Source organism: Oryctolagus cuniculus, chromosome 18 (genome assembly GCF_051225735.1).
Source record: "Oryctolagus cuniculus isolate XC-2025 breed Fujian yellow rabbit chromosome 18, ASM5122573v1, whole genome shotgun sequence".
Lineage (NCBI taxonomy): Eukaryota > Metazoa > Chordata > Mammalia > Lagomorpha > Leporidae > Oryctolagus > Oryctolagus cuniculus.
Window position 1 is genome coordinate 20,497,660 of NC_142884.1, and position 24,826 is coordinate 20,522,485.

At 49.7% G+C, this 24,826-nt stretch overlaps 1 protein-coding gene and 1 long non-coding RNA gene across 3 annotated transcripts in view; one reads left to right on the forward strand and one right to left on the reverse strand.

The window, feature by feature from the left end:
- The window catches only part of LOC138846491 (uncharacterized), a 41,658-nt gene that overhangs the window by 7,398 nt on the left and 9,434 nt on the right, over positions 1 to 24,826 (reverse strand). Inside the window, exon 2 of the mRNA XM_070062455.2 lies at positions 17,446 to 17,509. The gene's annotated coding sequence lies outside the window, so the exon portion shown is untranslated. The remainder of the gene's footprint in view (positions 1 to 17,445; positions 17,510 to 24,826) is intronic.
- Positions 15,945 to 17,461, forward strand: LOC103345426 (uncharacterized). 2 transcript variants are annotated; one of them, XR_016224871.1, is made up of 3 exons: positions 15,945 to 16,097; positions 16,939 to 17,058; positions 17,149 to 17,461. It is a non-coding gene; the product is annotated as an uncharacterized LOC103345426 (long non-coding RNA). The 2 variants fall into 2 exon arrangements; XR_515329.4 differs by having other exon boundaries at positions 17,248 to 17,460.

Consider the following 24,826-nt stretch of genomic DNA (forward strand, 5'->3'; position numbering starts at 1 on the left):
TTCAACATAGGATGCTATGCTTCTTATGTCTCCAAGCAGGATAAGAAAACAAAACCCTCTTCCAGTTGCTAAGATCCAAAAGCCAGGGCTGGCATTGTGGTACAGCGGGTTAAGCAACTGCCTGTGACCCTGACATCCCATACGGGGGCTGGTTTGAGTCCCAGCTGCTTGGCTTCCTATCCAGCTCCCTGCTAATGTACCTGGGAGAGCATCAGAAGATGGCCCGAGTCCTTGGACCTCTGCACCCATGTGGGAGTTCCAGGCTCCTGGCTTTGGTCTGACCCAGCCCCAGTCTTTGCAGCCATCTGGTAAGTGAACCAGCAGATGGAAGATCTGTCTCTCCCTATGTCTCAGAAACTCTGCCTTTCAAATAAACAATCTTTAATTAAAAATACTTTTAAAGAGCTGCCATATTTCCCTCTTTAAAAAAAAAACTCAAAAGCTAAAATTTTAGGGGCAGAATGGAAAGAGCTTAAGAAATGAAAAGCGGTTTGGCAGAACAGCTGATGAGAACCACCTGTTTGGCAATCACAACCAGTACATTGTCTCCTGTTCATGAAAGCGGATGTAGGGAGAGACCAGATGCCAGTATATCAGGCCCCTGCAACCTTTATCTCGGGAAGTTTGTTGTCAGCGACCCAAGGTGTTCCCTCCATTCCATAGATACAGCCTGGAGAGGACATGAGATTTCAAAGAAGATATACTATACAGTGCGGAAGTCTAGGGGGATATGGCTACGGCCAGCCAAGCAGGATTTCCCATGTCCCAGCTTTGGAGAGGGGCAAGCAGAGTCCTCAGATGCCAGGTGGCAGGGCAAGAGATAACTATCAGAGGCGGACTAGTGGTTAACACTGGAGGTGTCCAGGATGACCACAACAGGAATGCCCATTGACACCGTGAACAAAGGGGGCTGCTTTTGGTGCCCTAGCTTCTTGGCCAACCCCAAATTCAGACCCAGAAGCCCTCGAGTTAGCAAAACTAAGTTTTCCCCACTACAGAAAAATGGGGATTAAAAATTGCAATTAAGTCGGTTGCTATGAAACAGGCTATCAATTCTTCCCTCCAAAAACCTTTCCTCGCTGGGAGCACTGCGAAGTCGCGCTTGCTATGTTCCCCCATGTGGCCAAAGTGTTGTCTTTAGTCTTACGGATCGTGAGCGGAAGTGACGTCGACCACAAACCAATCTGTCCTGTAAACATCCCCCGTGGGCATTCTTCCAAACTCTTCCTCCTCTGGCCAATGCACACATGTACCCCTGGGTGATTTTAAAGGCCATGGTGTCCCCATCAGTCAGTCTGGGTTCCTCCATCAGTCTAGGAACAACCCCTCTTCCACCCAGAACATACACTGTGATGTTGACTCATGGCATGTTTGGCCCTTCTGTTTCCGCAGCCCAAGCCACCCTACCCAGTGCAGGTGTGGCACAACAGAGTTACATTTCTTGTTGGGATTACAGCTTAAATTTCATAACCAACAGAGACACTCGTCTTGCTGGGAGGGTTACAGGAAATAATAATAGAAGGAAACACCAAAGGCTCTAGCCCACCTTTGTGGCAGCTGCTACTCTGCTGTTGTCTCCAGGCTGTGTGTATCTGCACCTAGTACACCTGTTTGCAGGACAATGCTCCATGTTAGGGGGTTTCTGGGGTGTGGATGATGCCAGGTGAAGAACACCTGGCCCTTGAAATCATTTGGTTTGGCCCTGCCAAGGCAACCAGAGGTGAGACTCAAAATGTAGTAACTCTAGGAACTTTTATCATAACAACCTAAAATTTATATTGTCACTCATAATAACACAGTACATTTTGAGAGGTAAGCAAGGAACAGCTCTTACAGGACTAACAGGACACATAAGAAAATATGGTAAGACAGACACATAACGCTTCTCACTGGCTGCCTGCGGCCCATCACCTGTTTTGTGGTGACTCAGAACACATGACGCCAGGAGTGAGTGTACACATTGCAAAGTGTTAGTGCACCATGGCGAGACTATGGCGATCCGGTGAGGATGAGATGAGACGGTGTAGGTGCCCTGGGTGTATGCAGCTCTGCTCAGAACAGCCTACTGCTGTGAGCAGGTCTCGTCCAAACTTTCCACGGCAAGCAGTGCCCTGTGCTCCTGACTGATGATACAAACCGGAGGCACAGTTGTGTGTCCCAACATCATCCATGCCGGCTAACAGTCACATTCCTCACCCGAGAGGAGCAGTTCCAGCCACCACAGGACGAGTTAATGAAATGTCTGGCCAAGCACAGCAGGCCAAGTTTTAAGTCGGTAATGTTGTTTGACCCACAACTGATGTTATAAATAGCCAAATGGCCCTGGGCAGAAAAGTGATTCCCCACCTCTGGTCTAGAGTTGTCAACTATCCCTGTTCGTCCCCAAACCAGTCCAAGCTGGGCCTGTCACATCTAGTTGCAAGGTCACTTTAGTCAGGACGGCCCATGTCAACATGAATAGCCAGTTCCCCAAAAAATCGCACTGTGCTCTAAGACTTGAAAAGCCAGCCAAGTCGGGGCCGGCGCTGTGGGTTAATGCCCTGGCCTGTAGCACCAGCATCCCATATGGGGGCCAGTTCAAGACCTGGCTGCTCCACTTCCAATCCAGCTCTCTGCTATGGCCTGGGAAAGCAGTAGAAGATGGCCCAGGTCCTTGGGTCCCTGCACCCACGTGGGAGACCTGGAAGAAGCTCCTAGCTCCTGGCTTCGAATTGGCACAGCTCCGGCCGTTGCAGCCAATTGGGGAATAAACCATCGGATGGAAGACCTCTCTATGTAACTCAGACTTTCAAATAAATAAATAAATCTGTAAAAAGGAAAAAAAGAGAAGCCAGCCAAGTCTTCCCTCTTCAGCTCCCTGAATGCCCAATCTGCATGCCACTGCCAGGGATTTGTCTGCTATGTGCCACGGCGTGTATTTAAAACAGAATCAACATTGGTATCCTTGTCTCTCGAGACATCACTGACTGAATCACTGCAATGAAACCCACAGGGTGAACACTCTTGGGTTCCTTTCCATTTCCCTCCTGTTTCCCACGGAATGGGATCAGACTTTCAAACTCGATTTTCAGGGTTTACATTCCCTCATCCTCCTTTCTTGGGCCCAGTCATTCATGAAGATCACATACCAGCTCTGAACTGATGTTTGAATCCCAGGCGAGCCCTTGTCCACCCTCCTCCTCCCTCTCTCCTTTACCTCCTGTCTCTCCTTGCGCTTGCCCTCCTGTTGTTCCTCTCCTGTCTGCTCAGTTCTCTGTGTCCCCAGAGCTTCAGAAGAACTCCACCACTGCTCTACAAAATTCCCCAACAGGTCAGGTAATGTTTCACTCTCTCTTTCCCTTGGACTTTTAAGTTGGTCTATGTATTTACTTCCTAATGGGCTTGTACAATTTTACACAATCACGGTCTCATAAAGACCCGTGCAACACAGGGTAGGTGCCACTCCCTTCCCAGAGGGAACTGCTGTTGACATCTTGTGGTCTCTTACTCATCGCCTTTTCTTCGCATTTCCTGTGTATCTCTGTCTTAAACACTAATGTTGCACTTTCTTTCTGCTTCCCAAGAGGCCTTGACGATCTTTGCCCGTTAGTACAGGAGTTCTCCCAACGTCCCTTGTTCCATCTGCGAATGAATAATCCCCCTCTGTCCTTTTTTTGAGCCATAGAGTAGATCCCAGTAGACCTGCCTTTTCTCCCTCCATGATTACTCAGGCAATCCCAGCACCTGGCACTGAATCTGTGGACCCTTCATCCTGGTGGGGAAAGAAATCTGAAAGAGAAAAGGACAAAAATCCAGCTGGCACCACAGCTCACTAGGCTAAATCCTCTACCTGCGGCACCAGCACCCCGGGTTCTAGTCCCGGTTGGGGTGCCAGATTCTGTCCTGGTTGCTCCTCTTCCAGTCCAGCTCTCTGCTGTGGCCCGGGAATGCAGTGGAGGATAGCCCAAGTGCTTGGGCCCTGCACCCCATGGGAGACCAGGATAAGTACCTGGCTCCTGCCTTCGGATCAGCGCAGCACCAGCCTTAGCGGCCATTTGGGAGGTGAACCAAAGGAAAAAGGAAGACCTTTCTCTCTGTCTGTCTGTCTCTCTCTCTCTCACTGTCTAACTGCCTGTCAAAAACAAACAACAACAACAACAACAACACACACACACACACACACACACAAAAAAGAAAAAAAAAAAAAAAAAACACGAAAATCCAGACAGGATAGGCAGCTGCAAAAACAGTAGATTCTGTACCGCACCATGAAGGACTCTGGTGGATTTTATTTCTAGCCCCAGAAAACTGAGCAAACTTCAAGACACTCATGGTTCACAAGGCCTGTGATAATGACCCTTGACCCCTTACATGTCTTTAAATCTGATGCCTTGTCTTATGAAGATGTCACCCTCCAACAGCACTTAAATTGACAGCCTTATTCTCCAAAGGGTCATTTTCTTTCTCTTTTTAAAAAAAAGATTTATTGGCCGGCGCCGCGGCTCACTAGGCTAATCCTCCGCCTAGTGGCGCCGGCACACCGGGTTCTAGTCCCGGTTGGGGCGCCGGATTCTGTCCCGGTTGCCCCTCTTCCAGGCCAGCCCTCTGCTGTGGCCAGGGAGTGCAGTGGAGGATGGCCCAGGTGCTTGGGCCCTGCACCCCATGGGAGACCAGGAAAAGCACCTGGCTCCTGGCTCCTGCCATCGGATCAGCGTGGTGCGCCGGCCGCGGCGGCCATTGGAGGGTGAACCAACGGCAAAGGAAGACCTTTCTCTCTGTCTCTCTCTCTCACTGTCCACTCTGCCTGTCAAAAAAAGAAAAAAAGAAAAAAAAAAAGAAAAAAAAGATTTATTTTATTTATTTGAAAGACAGTTACAGAGAGAGGTAGAGAGAGAGAGAGAGGTCTTCCATCCACTGGCTCACTCCCCAGATTGCTGCAACAGCCGGTGTTAAGGTCAAAACGCGTCCGTCGCCCAAGGAACGACTCCAAGAGACTTTCTCATGCAATTAGCAAAGGGTTTATTATTTTTCCAGCATGCTGGGGCTCTCTGAACATACGAGAACAGAGCAGCCCCGAGGAGTTGAGGGTCAGGGTTTTTATAGGGTTTTCGAAAACATTTTACACATCATGGTACCATTTAGCAAATCTTTTCATCCCGCAGGAAATTCAAAGGACATCTCCTAGAATTGATTAGTGCATCCAGTGGCGGGAACGGACCTACTAAAGGTGGTTGGATGGCTTTGGGGTTGATGTCTTTTGAATTGACTGGCCAACACATAGGGTCCGAGCTGCTGGGGTGTACGTGGGTGCGGAACTGCAGGGTCTCGGGTAGCTATCAATCACCTTATCTGCCCTGAGAAGACACCAGAAACTCGAGGCATTTCTCTGTTACCTGCTAATTGGCTGTTGCTAGGAGAGTTTATCACAGAGGGGTTTATCTTGCTGCTGCAATGCCTGAACAAGCAGAGGAAGGTCACAAAGTCTTGTGGCTCCTCTGGGAATAAAGGGGCCTTAAGCAAGGGCCCTAAGCAAACTGTCCTTAAGCAAACAGTAAGGGTCACAAGGTCTCAGGAACATAGCACCTAGGAGGCAGCAATTATCTAGCTTGGCCCCATTTACATCATTATAGCCACAAGAGTAGGGAAACGAAAACTATTGTGACTTCTGTCTTATTTTCACAGCTGCACCAGGAAGGTTTAAACCTTAAGCTTAACTTTTTACACCCACACATATACAATTTTAACTCTTCACCGGAACTGTGCCGATCTGAAGCCAAGAGCCAGGAGTTTCTTCCAGGTCTCCCACGTGGGTGCAGGGGCCCAAGGACTTGGGCCATCTTCTACTGCTTTCCCAGGCCACAGCAGAGAGCTGGATTGGAAGAGGAGCAGCTGGGTCTCGAACCAGCACCCATATGGGATGCTGGTGCTGCAGGCCAGGGCTTTAACCCACTGCGCCACAGCGCCGGCCCCATCATTTTCTTTCCTAGTTCAGAAAATTGTTGGTATTCTCCCTCTTTTCCCACAGGTGTGGAGGTTAAAAAGAGGAAACCCAACCCCAAGAAACACTTTCCAAGAACCCGTGAGAGGGCTCCGTTTCTGGCTGAAGTGAAGAGTTTGAGTCTCATCTAAATCAGCACTACACGGGGTCTCCCTATTAAACGTTCTCTCCGAAGTGCACAGAAACGCACACGTCATACGTGTACACCAATAACATCTCACTCACATAACCAGCACCCGGAACAAGGCAGAGACCACGCCCGGCACCCCTCCTCCCTTCTACCCGGGTTCTCTCTCTCTCTCTCTCTCTCTGATAGCTGCCTGATGGTCACCCCAAGAACTGGGAGATTTGCTGCAACAAGCTGCCCAGAACACACCCCGCAGCACACGTTTCAGTGCACGCATGCGCATAACACTCCGCGAGGACTGCAGGGTGGAAGGGTTAAGAGCTCTGCGGTTTTGACGGCTAATCCCAGGGTGACTTCCGCAGAGGCGTCACGGAGACACACTTCCAACATTCCTTGAGTCATTCCTTGCATTCTCACCAGGACACAACAGCCTCAACCCTAGGGACTTTTTGTCAATTTTGATGGCAGAAAAAAAAGTTGGGAGAGAGAGAGAGAGTGTGTGTATGCTCCCATTTGGTTCACACCCCAGACGCCTGCAGTGATCTGGAGCTGGGCCAAAGCCAGAAGCCAGGAACTCAATCCAGGTCTCCTACAGGAGCAGCAGGACCCGGGACGCACATCAGCAGGAAGCCAGTGCTGGACTCAAACCCAGCAACCAGCATCGGAACCTCCCAGCCAAACTCCTGCCCTCCTGACTGATCCAATCTGCATTTCTCTTTGCGCTGTGAACCTCATCTTCACTACGGACTGAATTGCGCTCCTCCTCTCTTACTGTGTTTGCAGGGGGGGCTTTTATGAGGGCTGCAGGAGGTGGTAGGAGTGGTGGGAGGGGGCCCTCATGACAGCATTAGTGCCCTTGTGAGAAAAGGCACCCAAGAGCTAGTAGGTTTCTCCCTCTCCGTCTGCCCCTGCCCCTGGCCCTGCCCCTGTCCCAGCTCCAGCCCCACGTGAGGATCTGGGGAGAAGACCAGCAGGAAAGCCCCCACCCCACCCCACCCCTGGAACCTGGCTGGCCTCGACCCTGAGGGATTTCCTGCCTCCAGAACCGTGAGAAAAGAGACCTCTGTTGTCCCAGCAGCAGTCTATGGCATTTAGCTATGACAGCCCAAGAGACTACGTCAGGTGTCTTTTATGAATCTTACTGACCTGTGGTGTTTCTTTTAGAAATCACTTGTGATATTTTTATGCTAATTTTCCGTGGTCAGTTGTCTATTTCTCATGGATTTGTAGGGGTTGTCTCCTATTTCATGGAAATTATAGATGTTTCCTCATGTGTCTGCACATTGTTGTGCTGCTCTTTCACAAATATATTTTTGATTATTATAAAGTCAAATTTATCAAAATACCTTTAAGGACCAGAGTTGTGGTAGAGCGAGCTAACCCACCACCTGCGATCCCATATCACACCACCAGTTTGAGTCCCGGCTGCTCTCCTGCCCATCCTGCTCCCTGCTAATGTGTCTGGGAAGACAGGAAAGACTGGGCCAAGTACTTGGGTCCCTGCCACCGTGTGGGAATCCAGCATGGAGCGCCTGACTCCTGGCTTGGGCCTGACTCAGTCTGATTGATGTGGCCACTTGGGGAGTGAACCAGTGGATGGAAAATTGATCTTTCTCTCTCTCTCTCAGTCACTTTCAAATAAATAAATATTGTAAAATAAATACAAAGAGCTTTTTTTCCACGATATAATCTAAATTGTTATCAGGGAATCTAACTCATTGTTGGGATAATTTTCTTTTCCATTTCTTTATTTTATTTGTTTGAAAGGTAGAGAGAGAGATACAGACAGAGAGCTCTCCCACCTGCTGATTCCTCAAACACCCACAACAGCCAGGCCGAATCCAGGAGTCCGGAAATCAACCCAGGTTTCCCAGTGGGAACCCTCATCGCTTGCTGCTTCCCCAGAGCAGCACCAGCAGGAAGCTGGAGTCAGGAGCCAGCACCAGGACTCAAACCTATGCACTTGAATATGGAATCAGACATCCCAGATGGTGTCTTAACCACTAGGCCAAACGCCCAAGGGATAATTTTCTAATGTTAATATTTTGTTCATTCATCTTACTTAAAAATCTATTGTTTTACATGCATGGATTGTCTATGTGAAATTTGAACTACTTTTTTTTTTTTTTAATAGGCAGAGTGGACAGTGAGAGAGAGAGAGACAAAGAGAACGGTCTTCCTTTTCCGTTGGTTAACCTCCCAAATGGCCGCTGCAGCCAGCACACTGCAGCCAGCGCACCGCGCTGATCCGAAGCCAGGAGCCAGGTGCCTCTCCTGGTCTCCCATGGGGTGCAGGGCCCAAGCACTTGGGCCATCCTCCACTGCATTCCCGGGCCACAGCAAAGAGCTGGACTGGAAGAGGGGCAACCGGAGCATAATCTGGTGCCCCGACCGGGACTAGAACCAGGGTGCCGGCGCCACAGGCGGAGGATTAGCCTATTGAGTGGCGCCTGCCATGAACTACTTCCTAATAATTTTAACACTTCATATTTTTCTTTTAGTTTTTTCGCTAAACATTTTGGTAAAATATGAATTAGTAATAGCAGGCATTCTAATATTGTTTCTACTTTTGTATGGAATAATTCTAAGATTTTACTATTAAGTCACACAATTGATATAGATTTCTGGCAAAACTACAGCTATTTGATTATGTTTTCTTCTAATTTTGGTTTGCCAAGACATTTTTAATTAGAAATTCGGGTTGATGTATATCAAATATTTTTCAGTCTCTATTAAGGTAATCATGTAGGATTTTAATTTAGCCAAATGTAGTTTAATCGAATTTTTCTATGAATCATCCTTCGTACTCCTGGGAATACCCTACTGGGTCATAATCTATTGCACTTTAATATGTGATGAATATTGTTTTCTTATTATCTTGTTCTCTCCTATACTTATAAGCCAACCTGGTGCATCGTTTTCACTTGGAGGCAGTTACTATCTAGTGAGCAAAGAGGCAGTGCTGGCAATACAGAATGGACAGGTGGGGCCAGTGTTGTGATGCAGCGGGCTAAGCTGCCACTGCAACGCTGGCATCCCATACCAGTGCCTAGGGTTTGAGCCTTTGCTTCTCCACTTCCGATCCAGCTCTCTTTCAATGTGCTTGGGAAGGCAGCGGAAGATGGCCCAGGTACTTGGGCCCCTCACCCACGTGGAGACCCGTATGGAGATCCAGGCTCCTGGCTTTGGCCTGGCCCAGCCCTGGCTGTTGCAGTCATTTGGGGAGTAAACCAGAGCATGGAAGATCTCTCTCTCTCTCTCTCTCTCTCTCTTTCTCTCTCATCTCTGAAACTCTGCCTTTCAAATGAATATTTAAGGGGCCCAGGCGCTGTGGCCTAACGGGTGAGGCTGCCACCTGCAGTTCCGGATCCTGTATGGACGCCAGTTCAAGTCCCAGCTGCTCCACTTCCGATCCAGCTCTCTGCTATGGCCTGGGAAAGCAGTAGAAGATGGCCCAGGTCCTTGGGTCTCTGTATCCACGTGGCAGACCCAGAAGAAGCACCTGGCTCCTGGCTGCAGATTGGCGCACCTCCGGCCACTGCGGTCATCTGGGAAGTGAACCCTAAGATGGAAGACCTTTCTCTCTGCCTCTCTGTAACTCTGCTTTTCAAGTAAATAAATAAATCTTTTAAAAATGGATATTTAATTAAAATATATAAAATTGTTTTAAATGCGTGGAAAAAGCATCCTATAAGTTTCTGTTTTCTGGAACCATTTTTATGACATGGTAATGCTTCTTGAAAGTTGGCATGAACATGCCTGCAAAATCCCCTGGGCATTTGGCCTTTTTACAGTAAATTTTTAAAAATTAATTTACTTATTTGAGAGACAGACAGATGGTGAGAGTTATCACCTGTTGTGCAGAAGTAGGCGTTGTGGCACTGTGAGGTTCAGCTGCCTCTTGTGAGCCAGCTCCTGTACTGGAGAACTGGTTCTCATCCCAGCCGCTCTGCTTCCAGTCCAGCTCCCTGCTCACACAGCAGCAGGGGAAAGCAGCAAGGGGTGCCCCAGGAGCTTGGGCCAGGAGCCTGCACTCCATCTGGGTCTCTCACATGGGTGGCAGGGGTCCAAGTACTTGGGCCATCTTTTTCTGCTTTCCCAGGCACATGAGCAGGAAGCTGGACTGGAAGCCACACAGCTGGGATTCGAACCAGTGCTGTGATATAAGATGCCAGCGTCACATGCAGCAGCTTAACCTGCTGAGTCACGATGCTGGCCCGCTCAACAATTTATATTACATAACATTTATATTATTTATAGTATATAATTTATATTATATTTATATTTATACAATTCATATTATATATTTATATTATGTAACATTTATATTATGTAAATGATATAATTTAGACAATTTGTATTATATTTATATTTACACAATTTATATTATATAATATTTACAATAAAGATATTGGGGCTGGCACTGTAGTGTAGTTAAGCCGCCATCTGCAATGCCGGCATCCCATATGGACACTGGTTTGTGTCCCTGCTGCTCCACTTCCAATCCAGCTCCCTGCTAATGACTTGGGAAAAGCAGCGGAACATGACCCATGTAGGAGCCTTGGGAGAAGTTCCTAGCTCCTGGCCTCAGCCTGGCCCAGTGTAGCTATTGTGGCCACTGGCGAGTGGAGACATTCTCTCTCTCTCTCTCTCTCTCTCTCTCTCTCTCTCATCTTCTCTCTTCTCTCTCTGTAATTCTGCTTTTCAAATAAAATAAATAAATCTTTAAAAAAAACTTCTGAAAAACCTCTGATAAATTATACCAAAAGAATAACACTATTTCCCTACAATCTCTTCCAGAAAGTAGAAAAGGAAAGACTATCTTCCAACTCCTGAGGTCTGCTTTATACCGAAGGCAAAACCAGAGACAGACTAACAACAGAACACTACAGATTGATATCTCTCACTAATAAAGAAAATTGCTCACTAAAATATTAGCAAATCAAGACAAGACGAATATAAATAGAATATACCAGCTGGAGTTTATCCCAAGAACACCAAGCTCATTCAGTATCAGCAAACCAGACGACACACTGATCAACCAGTCACTACGTTAGCCACCTAGAGAAGGAAAAGTACGCGATCATATCGACTGACACAGAAAAAGGACTCACAGCAAAAACAAGCCAGGAATAAGAATGTCCCTGTTCGGATAAAGGACATACACAGAGATATTTACAGCCAGTATCACTGGTTTCAGTGAAAGAGTGATCCAAAGGTGCACCGGTGATCATCGGGCAGACATGACTTCCTGGAGGCAGGACAGCATGGCAGGGGAGGTAAGGTTCCAGCTGGACAGACCATGGGGGGTGGGCAGTCATCTCTTTAAACTCCTCGTCCAGAGGGGAGTCTCGCGAATGTGCAGACACATCCACCACGATGAGGTAGGGACGAGCAGGCAGAGACCCCTCTGACAGCTGATTCTCCATGCCGTTGATTTACAATGTATGTTTTATCAGTTCAGTAAGTCCCCGGAGAGGCACTTATAAAAGTTGGTGCCAGAATGGTGGATTAGCAGGCAATAAAATTCTCCCATGTCATTTTGAGGCTATCTCTTGGCGCCCAATGCTAAAAGGTTTGAAATTCACTATTTGTGTCCCAACAGCCTAGCAAGTTCTAACTGTCCAATCTCATCATTTCTATTCAACATCAAACTGGAAGTATATATCAACACAATAAGTCAGAAAAAGAAAGAAAACGCATATTGATTATGACAAGAATTAAAATGACCCTTAATTGCAGATGACATGATTGTCTTCAAGTAGGAATGAGTTCAGCATCATTGTCAGTTGCAGTATTTCCATATGCTAGTCATGAATAATGAGAAACCAAATCTTTTTTTTTAAAGATTTATTATTTTATTTGAAAGTCAGAGTTACACAGAGAGAGAAAGAGAGGCAGAGAGAGAGAGAGAGAGGTCTTCCATCCGCTGGTTCACTCCCCAATTGGCAGCAACGGCTGCAGCTGCACAGATCCAAAGCCAGGAGCCCGGAGCGATTTCCAGATCTCCCACACGGCACAGGGACCCAAGGACTTGGGCCGTCTTCTACTGCTTTCCTAGGCCATAGCAGAGAGCTGGATCGGAAGTGGAGCAGCGGGATCCAAACCGGTGCCTATATGGATGCCAGCACTGAAGACAGCGGTTTTACCTGCTATGCCACAGTACCCCAGAAACCAAATCTTAAAAAATAACACCATTTAGGGGCTGGTGTCATGGTGTAGCAGGTAAAGCCACCACTTGGGGCACCAGCATCTCCTATGGACATCGATGAAGTTCCTGGCTCCTGTCCTTGGCCTGGCTCAGCCATGGCTGTTGCAGCTACTTGGGAAGTGAATCAGCAGATAGAAGATCTCCCCCGCCCCTTCTAACTCTTTGAAATAAATATTTTTAAAGATTTTTAAAAATAATAAAAATAACATCACTTCCAATAGCTCCAAAAAATCAAGTTAATTTGGTCTAAATATAAAAAATTATGGATACAAAATGTGTTTTTAAAACCATAATTGCAGGCCAGCGCCACGGCTCACTAGGCTAATCCTCCACCTGTGGCACTGGCACACCAGGTTCTAGTCCCGGTCGGGGCACCGGATTCTGTCCTGGTTGCCCCTCTTCCAGGCCAGCTCTCTGCTGTGGCCAAGGAGTGCAGTGGAGGATGGCCCAAGTGCTTGGGCCCTGCACCCCATGGGAGACCAGGAGAAGCACCTGGCTCCTGCCATCAGATCAGTGCGGTGCGCCGGCCGCAGCGCGCCGGCCGCGGCAGCCATTGGAGGGTGAACCAATGGCACAGGAAGACCTTTCTCTCTGTCTCTCTCTCTCACTGTCCACTCTGCCTGTCAAAAAAATAAAATAAAATAAAATAAAATAAACACTATAATTGCTGGGGTCGGTGTTGTGGTGTAGCAGGTAAAGCCTCCGCCTGCATTGCCAGCGTCCCATTTACCCATTTAGATGCTGGTTCAGGTCCCAGCTGTTCCACTTCTGATCCAGATCCAGCTCCCTGCTAATGGCCTGGGAAAGCAATGGCAGAGGGCCAGGAACTTGGGCCCCACACCCACATGGGAGACCCAGACGAAGCTCCTGGCTCCTAGCTTCTGGCTTTGGCCTGGCCCAGTGTTGGTCTTGCAGTCATCTGGGATGTGAACCAGCAGATGGAAGAGATCTCTCTCTCTCCCCGTCTCTCTGTAACTACAACTTTCAAATAAATAAATCTTTAAAAATTATATAAATTAATAAAATAATAAAACTATAATTGCTGATGAAATAAATAAAAGCAGACCTAAATAAATGGAGAAGATGATGGGAAGACTCAACGTTGGCCCCAGATTGGTACAAAGTTCTAATCCAGTGCCTATTAAAATCCCAACAAGATTCTCTGATCTAAACACAGCACTGTCAAAGCCATTCTGAAAAAGAACAAAATTGGAATACTCTACCTAATTTTAAGAATTACTGGCCGGCACCGTGGCTCACTTGGCTAATCCTCTGCCTCTGGCACCCGCACCCTGGGTTCTAGTCCCAGTTGGGGTGCCAGGTACTAGTCCTGGTTGCTCCTCTTTCAGTCTAGCTCTCTGCTGTGGCCTGGGAGGGAAGCCGAGGATGGCCCAAGTGCTTGGGTCCCTACACCTGCATGGGAGCCCGGGAGGTAGCTCCTGGCTCCTGGCTCCTGGCTCCTGGCTCCTGGCTCCTGGCTCCTGGCTTCGGATCGGCGCAGCAGTGGCCGTGGCAGACATTAGCAGAGTGAACCAATGGAAGGAAGACCTCTCTCTCTGTCTCTCTCTCACTGTCTATAACTCTACCTGTCAAAAAAAAAGAATTACTATGGGGCCAGCACTGTGGCATAGTGGATAAAGCCACCGCCAGCATCCCGTATGGGCACCAGTTCAATACTGGCTGCTCCATTTCTGATCTAGCTCTCTGTTCTGGCCTGGGAAAGGAGTAGAAGATAGTCCAAGTCCTTGGGCCCCTGCACCCACATGGGAGACCTGGAGGAAGGTCCTGGCTCCTGGCTTTGGATCAGCCCAGCTCTGGCCACTGCAGCCATTTGGGGAGTGAACCGGCAGATGGAAGGTATCTCTCTCTTTCTCTCTCTGCCTCTCTAATTCTGCCTTTCAAATACATAAATAAATCTTTTTAAAAAATTACTACAAAGCTATTTTGACATTGAGATATTGATAAGCATGTAAACACACAGATTAACAGAACAACATAAGGAATGTATAAATAGACTTCCATAAACATGGTAAATTTAGTTCAAAAGAAGGGAAAAGGCAACTTATTGGGGAACAAATAGTGAGGTTTTTTTTAAGTTGGTTTTAGAATAACAACATACGCAAAAAATAGTCTCATCATAAACCTCACACCTTATATTAACTCAGATTGGATCACAAATCTAAATGTAAAATTATTGCTGGGGCCGGCGCTGTGGCGTAGCAAGTAAAACCGCTGCCTGCATTGCCGGCATCCCATATGGACGCCAGTTCAAGTCCTGGCTGCTCCACTTCTGATCCAGCTCTCTGCTATGGCCTGGGAAAGCAGTGGAAGATGGTCCAAGTGCTTGGGCCCCTGCACCCACGTGGGAGACCTGGAAGAGGCTCCTGGCTCCTGGCTTCAGATCAGCACAGCTCCAGCCGTTGCGGCTAACTGGGGACTGAACCAGCAGATGGAAGACCACTCTCTTTCTCTGTCTCTCCTCACTCTGTGTGACTCTTTCAAATGAATAAATAAATCTTTAAAAAAAATTATAGGGCCACCATTGTGGCACAGAGGGTTAAAGCACCGCTGTGCCGCCAGCATCCCGTATGAGCCCAGGGTTCCAGTTCCAGCTGCTCTACTATCCGTCCAGCTCCCTGCTAATGTACGGAAAAGCAGCAGAAAACAGCTCAAGTGTTTGGGCCCCTGACACTCCATGGGAGACCTGGATGGAGTTCCAGGTTCCCGGCGTCCACCTGGCCCAGGCTTGGACACTGCAGCCATTTGGGGAGTGAACCAACAGACTGAAGATTCTCTCCCTCCCTCTCTCTCTCTCTCTCTCTCTCTTCTTTGTAACTCTGCCTTTCAAATAAATAAATATTTTTAAAATAAGTAAAAATACGTGTAAAATTATAAAACTTTGAGTAGAAAACCTTTCTGAGCCCAGGTGATGCAGAATTCTTAGACATGCTACCAAAAGCACATCCATACAATAATAATTTAGACTTTACTATATTGAAAATCTTTTGTTCTTCCAATTACAGTTATAAAAAGACCATGAGAATATATGTGCAAACCATGTATATAAAAGACTCTCAAAACAACCCAATTTTTTAAAAAAATTGCTTTATTTGAAAGGCGGAGAGAGAGAGATCTTCCTTCTGCTGGTTCGCGCCCCAGATACCTGCAGCAGCCAGCGAAGGGCCAGGCCGCAGCCGGGTGCCGGGGGCTCCGTCTGGGTCTCCCGTGTGGCAGCGACCCCAACATTTGAGCCATCCTCTGCGGCCTCCCAGCGCACCCGTTAGCAGGAAGCCGAGCCGGGCCTCGAACCAGGCACTCGGGATGGGATGCAGGCGGGCAAACGTCCACCCCAACTCCATTTTTTCAGGCACGCAAGACTTGCGCGCACACGTGCCCACCAACGAGGACGTGCGGGCAGCAGCTCCGCCGCCTGCACTGAGGGGCATCACTGCACTCCAGGGTGCGACCCAAGGCCCCGGCTCAGCTCCGCGAGGGGCCATTACGCCCGCAAGGCCCTCAGCAGGAGCCCGAAGCAAGGCAAGTCGAGGAAACAACGCCTCTTTCCGTTTTGAGGGCGGAACCTGGCCCAAACTGACCAATCACCCGAGAGAACAGAAGGGCCCGCCCGCAACCGCACCAGTTCGCAGCCGGGGATTGGCTTTCGCCAGCCCATTATCCCCCTAGCCAGCCAATCGCCAGGGCCTGCCTGATTGCCACGGTAATACCTGGTGGGTTGTGACTGCTACGCGTTTCTTTTGCGGCTCTGGTAGTGCCAGATCCAGGTACCTCCCGGGGACGTTTGAGGGGGCGCGAGGGGCATCCTGAGCGGGTGGGGAGGGTGTGACTGTGAACAGTTTCTAGGGGCACCGGGCCTGGGAGAACAGGGAGGCTGGGAGGCGGAATGGCGGAGCTGAAGGGCCAGGGAGGTGTGAGAGGAAGGCGGGGCCGGGGCCGTGGGCCGCACGGAGCGGGTTACGGTTGACAGTGGTCACAGGAGGCCGTGGAGCAGCCACGTGAGAGGTCAGGGGAGGGGCGGTTCCGGGGGAGCAGTTAGTGGTCACAGGGCCTTGTGGCAGGGACAGGGGAGAGAGCTGCGCTAGACGTCAGAGGCGCTGGAGGGTGAGACTTCCATGAAGAAAGCCATGAGTCTTGTCATGGATGCTTCCCGGATGAGAAGGGGAGGTGTTCGAGTGTGCAGGAAAGCTCATCTTAGGGACAGAGAGAAGGCTGGAGCGGGACAAGGGCGGGGACAAGGAACGACGTGCTATGGGGGGGGGGGGGTCGGCTGAGGTTTCAGCGAGGCCAACGGAGTATCCTCAGAGTCAGGGACTCTGGGGAACAGTAGAGGGGACCAAGTGAGAAATACTGGGGGGTTGTAGAATGTGGGGAAGAGGTTACAGGACACCCCACAGGGGCTCACGGGGAAAGCCGGAAGACTACGGCGTAGGAAGCTGTTAGAAGGGATAGAGGTTAGAGGGGGCGTGGCGGGAGGCAGAGGGAGTGGGCGAGGATTCTGGACGGGGTCAGTGAAGGTTTTCCAGGAGCCAGGGTAGAAGGGGATGGAGTAGGAAGGGAAGTAGGACCCGGAAGTCCCACTCAGGCCTAACTGCTCTCTACCCCCAGGAGTTTGAACTTATGACTGATGAGGCGGAGACCGAGGCTAACGACCACTTTTGCCTGTCCCTTACGGCCTTCCTTTGGTGTCTTCCCTTAGGCCTCGCAGCCTTGATCTTATCTCACAAGGTGGGACTCCATCACACCAGCCCTCAGCCTCCCTCCCACCCTGGCCCTGACCCTGACTTGGCTTCCTCCTTGTTTTCCCTCCTGTGATAGGAGCCTAGTGGTAGCCTGTCCTGTGGGTCCCTAGTGTCCCACGTCCATTAGCCCGTCTAAGCTCATCCTGTCCTGTTTCCCCTCTCCCCTGAAACTCAGACAATGCGCTACAATCAATCGAATGACTATGACCAGGCAGCCAGGACCTCCAAACAAGCCTACTACTTGGCTATCTCAGGCATTGTTGCGGGAATCTTCACTGTCCCCCTCTTGTTTTTTGCATTGTACTTACTTAAGAAATAATCCCCTTCCCAGCTCATGAACAAACCACCAAATATATACAACAGTGTAACTTACCTTGGCTGTAAATAGTTATTTGGGCTGACGGGAACAGTTGCTCCTCAGTGTTTGGAGTGCCAAGCTATTTGAGATCAGAAAAGAAAGGAAAAATAATAAGAAGTGTTCTTTCTGCTCTTAACACTGAACACAACACTTCTAACACCAAATGCTGGCAGGTGGTGGGCTGGGGGAGTGGCGGAGGTGCCACACACACAACAATTATCAATTTGCCACCAGGATCTCCAGCAGACACCTGTAATTTAATTCAATTCTGGCAGTTTACCTGGAGATCCCACAGTGGTGGATTCAGTCCCACGAGAATGCCCCTACTTCAGATACTCATGATAGCTGGTTGACACTTCTAACAGATTCCATTACTTTCTTTAAGCAGCCAGCAGAACTCAAGTAAATGCCGTGCTTGTGTTTCCCCCACTTCCTATGAAGGATATTACAAAAGAAACAGGTGATACACGGGGCAAGGGAGGAGAAAGAGGGCACAGAGCTCCCATGCCCTGTTTGGGTACCACCATCCAGAAACCTCCATGTATTCAGCTCTCTGGGAGCACGCTGAACTCAGGCCTTGGGGGTTTTACAGAAGTTTCATTATGCAGGCATGATTAAATCGCTGGCCACCGATGATCAGCGTAGCCTTCAGCTCCTCTCCACTCCCCAGAAGTTGAGTGTGGAGTGGCCAGTTCCAGTTCTCTAACCGTGCGGTCACGGTTTGCTTGTGGTCTGTCTCCCCAGTGGTTCGTGTGTCGGAGGCTTGCTCCTCAGTGTGGTTGGTGGTGGGAGGTGATGGACTTTGGAGAGGTGAAGCCTCAAGACCAGTGTTGTGGCCCAGTGGGTTAAGCCAACGCTTGTGATACCAGCATCCCATGTTGGAGCCACAGTTCCAGTCTCAGCTGCTCCACTTTTTTTTAAGATTTATTTTATTTATTTGAAAGACAGTTACAGAGAGAGACAGAGACAGAAAGAGAAGTCTTCCATCCGCTGGTTTACTCCCTAGATGGCTGCAACGGCCAGAGCTACGCCAATCCAGAGTCAGGAGCCAGGAGTTCTTCCAGGTCTCCCATGTGGGTGCAGGGGCCCAAGGACCTGGGCCATCCTCTATTGCTTTCCCAGGCCATAGCAGAGAGCTGGATGGGAAGTGGAGCAGCCGGAACTAGCACCAGCAACCACACGGGATGCTGGCGCTTCAGGCCAGGGCTTTAACCCATTGCGCCACAGCGCCAGCCCCAGCTGCTCCACTTCTGATCCAGCTGCCTGCTAATGCACCTGGAAGAGCAGTAGAAGATGGCCCAAGTGCTTGGGCTCCTGCTATCAAAAAGTAGGAGATCCAGATGGAGTTCTGGACTCCCAGGTTCAGCCTGGCCTGGCTTAGCTTAGCCCTGGCTGTTGTCACCATTTGGGAAGTGAACCAACAGATGGAAGATGTGTGTGTGTGTGTGTGTGTGTGTCTGTGTTTCTCTCTGTTACTCTTTCAAATAAATACATATATTTAAAAATAGGTGAGCCCTCTTGGAAGATCATTGGGTCATTGAGGGCACTGCCTTGGAAGGGAATACTGGTATTCTGGAGTATAAAAAAAAAATCCTGAACCTGACCACTGAATCTGTCTCAGCCTTCATTTTTCAAGATGTAATCCTCTGGGGCTGGCACTGAGCCGCAGTGGGTAAAGCTGCTGCCTGCAGTGCCGGCATCCCATATGGGCACTGGTTCGAGTCCTGGCAGCTCCACTTCTATCCAGCTCTCTGCTATGGCCTGGGAAAGCAGTAGAAGATGGCCCAAGTCCTTGGGCTCCTGTACCCGCGCGGGAGACCTGGAAGAAGCTCCTGGCTCCTGGATTCAGATCAGCACAGCTCCAGCTGTTGTGGCCATCTGGGGAGTGAACCAGTGAATGGAAGACCTCTCTCTCTCTCTCTCTCTCTCTGCCTCTCCTTTTCTCTCTGTGTAACTCTGACTTTCAAATAAATAAATAATTTTTTTAAAAAAAGATGTAATCCTTTGTCACAGGGTCTCCAACCATCGCAGCCAAGGGGGTGGGGGTGCCCTTGACAGAGCCTCGGCTGTGTTGTATGGGCTTTCAGCCTCCAAAACCATGAGCTGCTTCTCAAGTAGACCGCCTCAGGTATTTCATTCCATCAACAGGAAGCTGACTCATGCCTGGGTCTTTCTGGTGACCATCCCCCATCCCAAAGCCAACTACAGGTCACTGCCACCAGCAGTCTCATCAGCAGACAAAAGAAACTCATCACTCTAGAGATGCCAAGGGTTTTAGGAACCGCGGGTTGAAGACCAAATGTGTATTTCACAGTATCACACAAGCGTTGTGGTCTGAGTCAGCAACTTAAGCGGAAGGAAATGATAACTCGGATAGCCCATTGGACCAGAACTCAACACCAGCTCTGGACTACTCTCCCAAGGCAGAGGAGGGAGAGCTGTCTCTGGCAAGGGTTCACAGCACATAGCTATTTATGTCTAGCAAAGACCTTGACTTGAGCTGCCTGACCCTGGGGGCACAGCAGGGACCACTTCAGATCCAGCTCCCCCTCCTCAGGACTGATAAACCCGGCCAAGAGATAGATATGCACCGTACAGAATCCAGGGCAACCCGATCTGTGACTGCGGAAAAGCAGGGAGGGGATGTTACCGGATAAACTAATCAGTGACGCTTGATGGGGCACAGTATGGCAGACTTCATTCAGGACCACTGAGGGGAGTACCGGGACCACTGCAGTGGAGTCCTTGCAGTGGGGCAGAGGTTGGGCTCAACTGCAAACACAGTATGGGAAAATGGGAACTCACAGCTAAGGAGCAGGACTGGGGAGGCGGTGTTAGTGGATGGAAAATTAAAAGGAAACATCAGGGGCCGGCGCCGCGGCTCACTAGGCTAATCCTCCGCCTAGCGGCGCCGGCACACCGGGTTCTAGTCCCGGTCGGGGCGCCGGATTCTGTCCCGGTTGCCCCTCTTCCAGGCCAGCCCTCTGCTGTGGCCAGGGAGTGCAGTGGAGGATGGCCCAGGTGCTTGGGCCCTGCACCCCATGGGAGACCAGGAAAAGCACCTGGCTCCTGGCTCCTGCCATCGGATCAGCGCGGTGCGCCGGCCGCAGCGCGCTGGCCGCGGCGGCCATTGGAGGGCGAACCAACGGCAAAGGAAGACCTTTCTCTCTGTCTCTCTCTCTCACTGTCCACTCTGCCTGTCAAAAAATAAAAAAAAAAAAATAAAAATAAAAAAAAAAAAAAAAAAAAAAAAAAAAGGAAACATCAGGGGTAAGGGGGATTTTGGCTAAGCCAACCTAAAAGATTCTGGGGAAAGACAGGCCAGGGTGATCGGGGTGGCTAAGCTGATTTAGCACAGTTATTTTACTAAAACTGGATGTAGGAGCTGGCATTGTGGTGTAGTGGGTAGAGCTGCCACCTGTGATGCCAGCATCCCATATGGGCACTGACTTGAATCCCAGCTGCTCCACTTTCTATCCAGCTCCCTGCTAATGTGCCTGGGAAAGCAGCGGAAGATGGCCCATGTCCTTGGGTCATCTTAACCCAGAAGAAGCTCCTGGCTTCAGCTTGGCCTGGCCCTGGTCATTGCAGCCATTTTGGGAGTGAACCAGTAGATAGAAGACCTCTCTGTGTGCCTCTCTCTAACTCTGCCTTTCAAATAAGTAAATTTTTTAAAGAATCATTTTATTTATTTGAAAAAATTACAGAGAGAGGTGGAGCGTGAGAGAAAGAGGTCTTCCACTCTGCTGGTTCACTCCCCAAATGACTGCAATGGCCAGAGCTGAGCTAATCCAAAGCCAGGAGCCAGGAGCTTCCTCCAAGCCTCCCACACAGGTGCAGGGGCCCAAGGACTTGGGCCATCTCCTACTGCTTTCCCAGGCCATAGCAGAGAATTGGATTGGAAGAGAAGCAGCTGGGAATTGAACCGGTGCCCATATGGGGTGCTGGTCCTGCAGGCAGCGGCTTTAACCCACTGTGCCATGGCACCGGCCTCCAGTAAATCTTTTATAAAAACAATGCATTTTTTAAAAATTTATTTAAATTATTTGAAAGGCAGAATTACAAAGAGAGAGGGAGAGACAGAGACAAAGAAACCTTCCATCCTCTGGTTTACCCCCTAAATGGCTGCAATAACCAGGGCAGGGCCAGGTCGAAGTCAGAAGCGCAGAACACCACCCAGGTCTCCCAAGTGGGTGTTAGGGACCCAAATACTTGGGTCATCTTCTACTGCTTTACCAGGCACATTAGAGGGAGCCAGATGGGAAGTAGAGCATCCAGGGCTTGAGCCAGTGCTCATACGGGATGCCAACATTGCAGGCAGCAGCTTACCCTGCTATACCACAATACTGGCCCCAAACTGGATGTTACAATGAAATGCACAGATGGTCTTAGGAGGAGGTTCAGAAGCCTGACCAAAGTTAAACCAAGTAAAGACTTTGTCAAGGATTTGGAAGAGTCCAGGCCAACCCTGGGCACTGTGGCCTATCAAAAAGCAAATAGGCCAGCACTGTGGTGTAGTGGCGTAAAGCCCTGGCCTGCTGTGCCAGCATCCCATATGGGCGCCAGCTCAAGTTCCAACTGCTCCACTTCCAATCCAGCTCCTTGATAATGTGCCTGGGAAAACAGAAGATGGCCCAAGTGCTTGGGCCCCTGCACCCACGTGGGAGACCCAGAAGAAGCTCCTGGCTCCTGGCTTCAGATCGGCCCAGCTCTGGCTTTTGCAACTATTTGGGGAATGAACCAATGGATGGAAGACATCTCTCTGCCTCTCTGTAACTCTGCCTTTCAAATAAATAAATACATCTTAAAAAAAAAAAAAAAGCAAACAATGCGCATGGGGCTCAGAAGCTGTCATGAACCTGGCCAGGTTCTGACAGCAAGGAAGCTTCTGCAGCTTAGCAGGTGAGTGCGGCCTCTGCCCGCTGCCCTCCTGTGACTGTGGTTTCGTCATCGCTCAGCAGACACTTCGTGGGCACCTACTGTGCTGTGTGCCAGGGACCGTTCTGGGGACTAGGGACGGACTCTGTGTGTGTGTGTGTGTGCGTGTGTAACTCTGCCTTTCAAATAAATAAATAAATATAAATAAATCTTTTAAAAAGAAGAAGGGTCAGCAGGTAAAGCCGCCACCTACAGCGCCAGCATCCCATATGGGCTCTGGTTCAAATCCCAGCTGCTCCATTTCCCATTCAGCTCCCTGCTAATGCACCTGAGAAATCAGCAGAAGATGGTTCCAAGTGCTTGGGCCCCTGTAACCATATGGGAGACCTGGAGAAAGCTCCTGGCTCTTGGCTTTGGCCTGGTCCAGCCCTGGCCATTGCAGACATATTGTGGAATAAGCCAGCAGATGGAAGATCTCTCTGCCTCTGCCTTTCCCTCTCTGTAACTCTACCTTTCAAATAAATAAACCTTTACCAAGAAAAGGAACTAGAGCAGAGCAAGATAAGTAAGACCTCTTCTCTTGCAAGAGCTTACATTGATTGCAGTGGGGAAGAAAACTATAAACCAGTATCTCCATAAATAAACACAAGAATCATTATGGAGAAAAATAAAACAGGGAATGAGTTAAGGTAGTACCAGTACTGGTCCACTAGTTGTCAATGGTTTGCCATTAAGTACAGGAATTTCCATTAAGTACTTAAAATCTTACAACCGGGGCCAGTGCTGTGGCCTAGTGGGTAAAGCCACCAACCTGCAGTGCTGGCATCCCATATGGGCGCCGGTTCAGGTTCCACTGCTCCACTTCCAATCCAGCTCTCTGCTATGTCCTGGGAAAGCAGAAGATGGCCCAAATGCTTGGGCCCCTGCACCCATGTGGGAGACCTGGAAGAAGCTCCTGGCTCCTGGCTTCGGATCAGTTCAGCTCCAACCATTGCAGCCAGTTGCGGAGTGAACCAGCGGATGGAAGACCTTTCTCTCTCTCTCTCTGCCTCTCCTTCTCTCTGTGTGTAACTCTGACTTTCAAATAAAATAATAAATCTTAAAAAAAAAAATCTGGCCAGTGCTGTGGCTCGCTAGGCTAATCCTCCACCTGCAGTGCCGGCACCCTGGGTTCTAGTCCCGGTCGGGGCGCCGGATTCTGTCCAGGTTGCTCTTCCAGTCCAGCTCTCTGCTGTGGCCTGGGAAGGCAGTGGAGGATGGCCCAGGTGCTTGGGCCCTGCACCCGCATGGGGGACCAGGAGGAAGTACCTGGCTCCTGGCTTCGGATTGGCGCAGCGCGCCAGCCGCAACAGCCATTTGGGGGGTGAACCAATGAAAGGAAGACCTTTCTCTTTGTCTCTCTCTCTCTCTCTCACTAACTCTGCCTATCAAAAAAAAAAAAAAAAAAAAAAAAAAAGACATCACTTGGAATGCCTACGTCCAGTATCAGTGTCTGGGTTCAAGTCCCAGCTTCACTTCCCATTCTAGCTTCCTGCTCGTGTACATCCTGAAAGGCAGCCGGTGATGGCTCAAGTACTTGGGTCCCTGCCATCCACGTGGGAGACCTGCATTGAATTCTGGGCTCCTGGCTTTGGCCTGGTCCAGTCTGATTTGGGGAGTGAACCAGCGGATGGGAAATCCCTTTCTCTCTTTTTTTTTTTTTTTTTTTTTTTTTTTTTGACAGGCAGAGTGGACAGTAAGAGAGAGAGAGAGACAGAGAGAAAGGTCTTCCTTTGCCGTTGGTTCACCCTCTAATGGCCGCCGCGGCCGGCGCACCGCACTGATCTGATGGCAGGAGCCAGGTGCTTCTCCTGGTCTCCCATGGGGTGCAGGGCCCAAGCACCTGGGCCATCCTCCACTGCCTTCCCAGGCCACAGCAGAGAGCTGGCCTGGAAGAGGGGCAACCAGGACAGAATCCAGTGCCCGACCGGGACTAGAACCTGGTGTGCCGGCGCCGCAAGGCGGAGGATTAGCCTACTGAACCGCGGTGCCGGCCCCCTTTCTCTTTCTCTTATTCTTGTTCTTGCTTGCACTCTCTGCCTTTCAAATAAGTAAATATATCAGAAGTGGGTGAGGGCTGCAATTTTTTTTCTTTTTGAAATTTTATTTATTTATTTGATTTATTTGAGAGGTAGTTACAGACAGAAGGAGAGACAGAGAGAGGTCTTCCATCGGCTGGCTCACTCCCCAAATGACCGAAACAGCTGGAACTGGGCTGATCCGAAGCCAGGAGCTTCCTCTGGGTCTCCCATGTGGGTGCAGGGGCCCAAGGACTTGGGCTACCTTCCACTGCTTTTCCAGGCCATAGCAGAGAGCTGGATCAGAAGTGGAGCAGCCAGGGCTCGAACCAGCGCCCATATGGGAAGCTGGCATGGCAGGCAGTGGCTTTACCCGCTACGCCACAGCACTGGCCCCATGGGGCTGCAGTTTTAAATAGGAGAATGGGTGCTGCCCCACTGACAACCTGACTCCTGAGCCA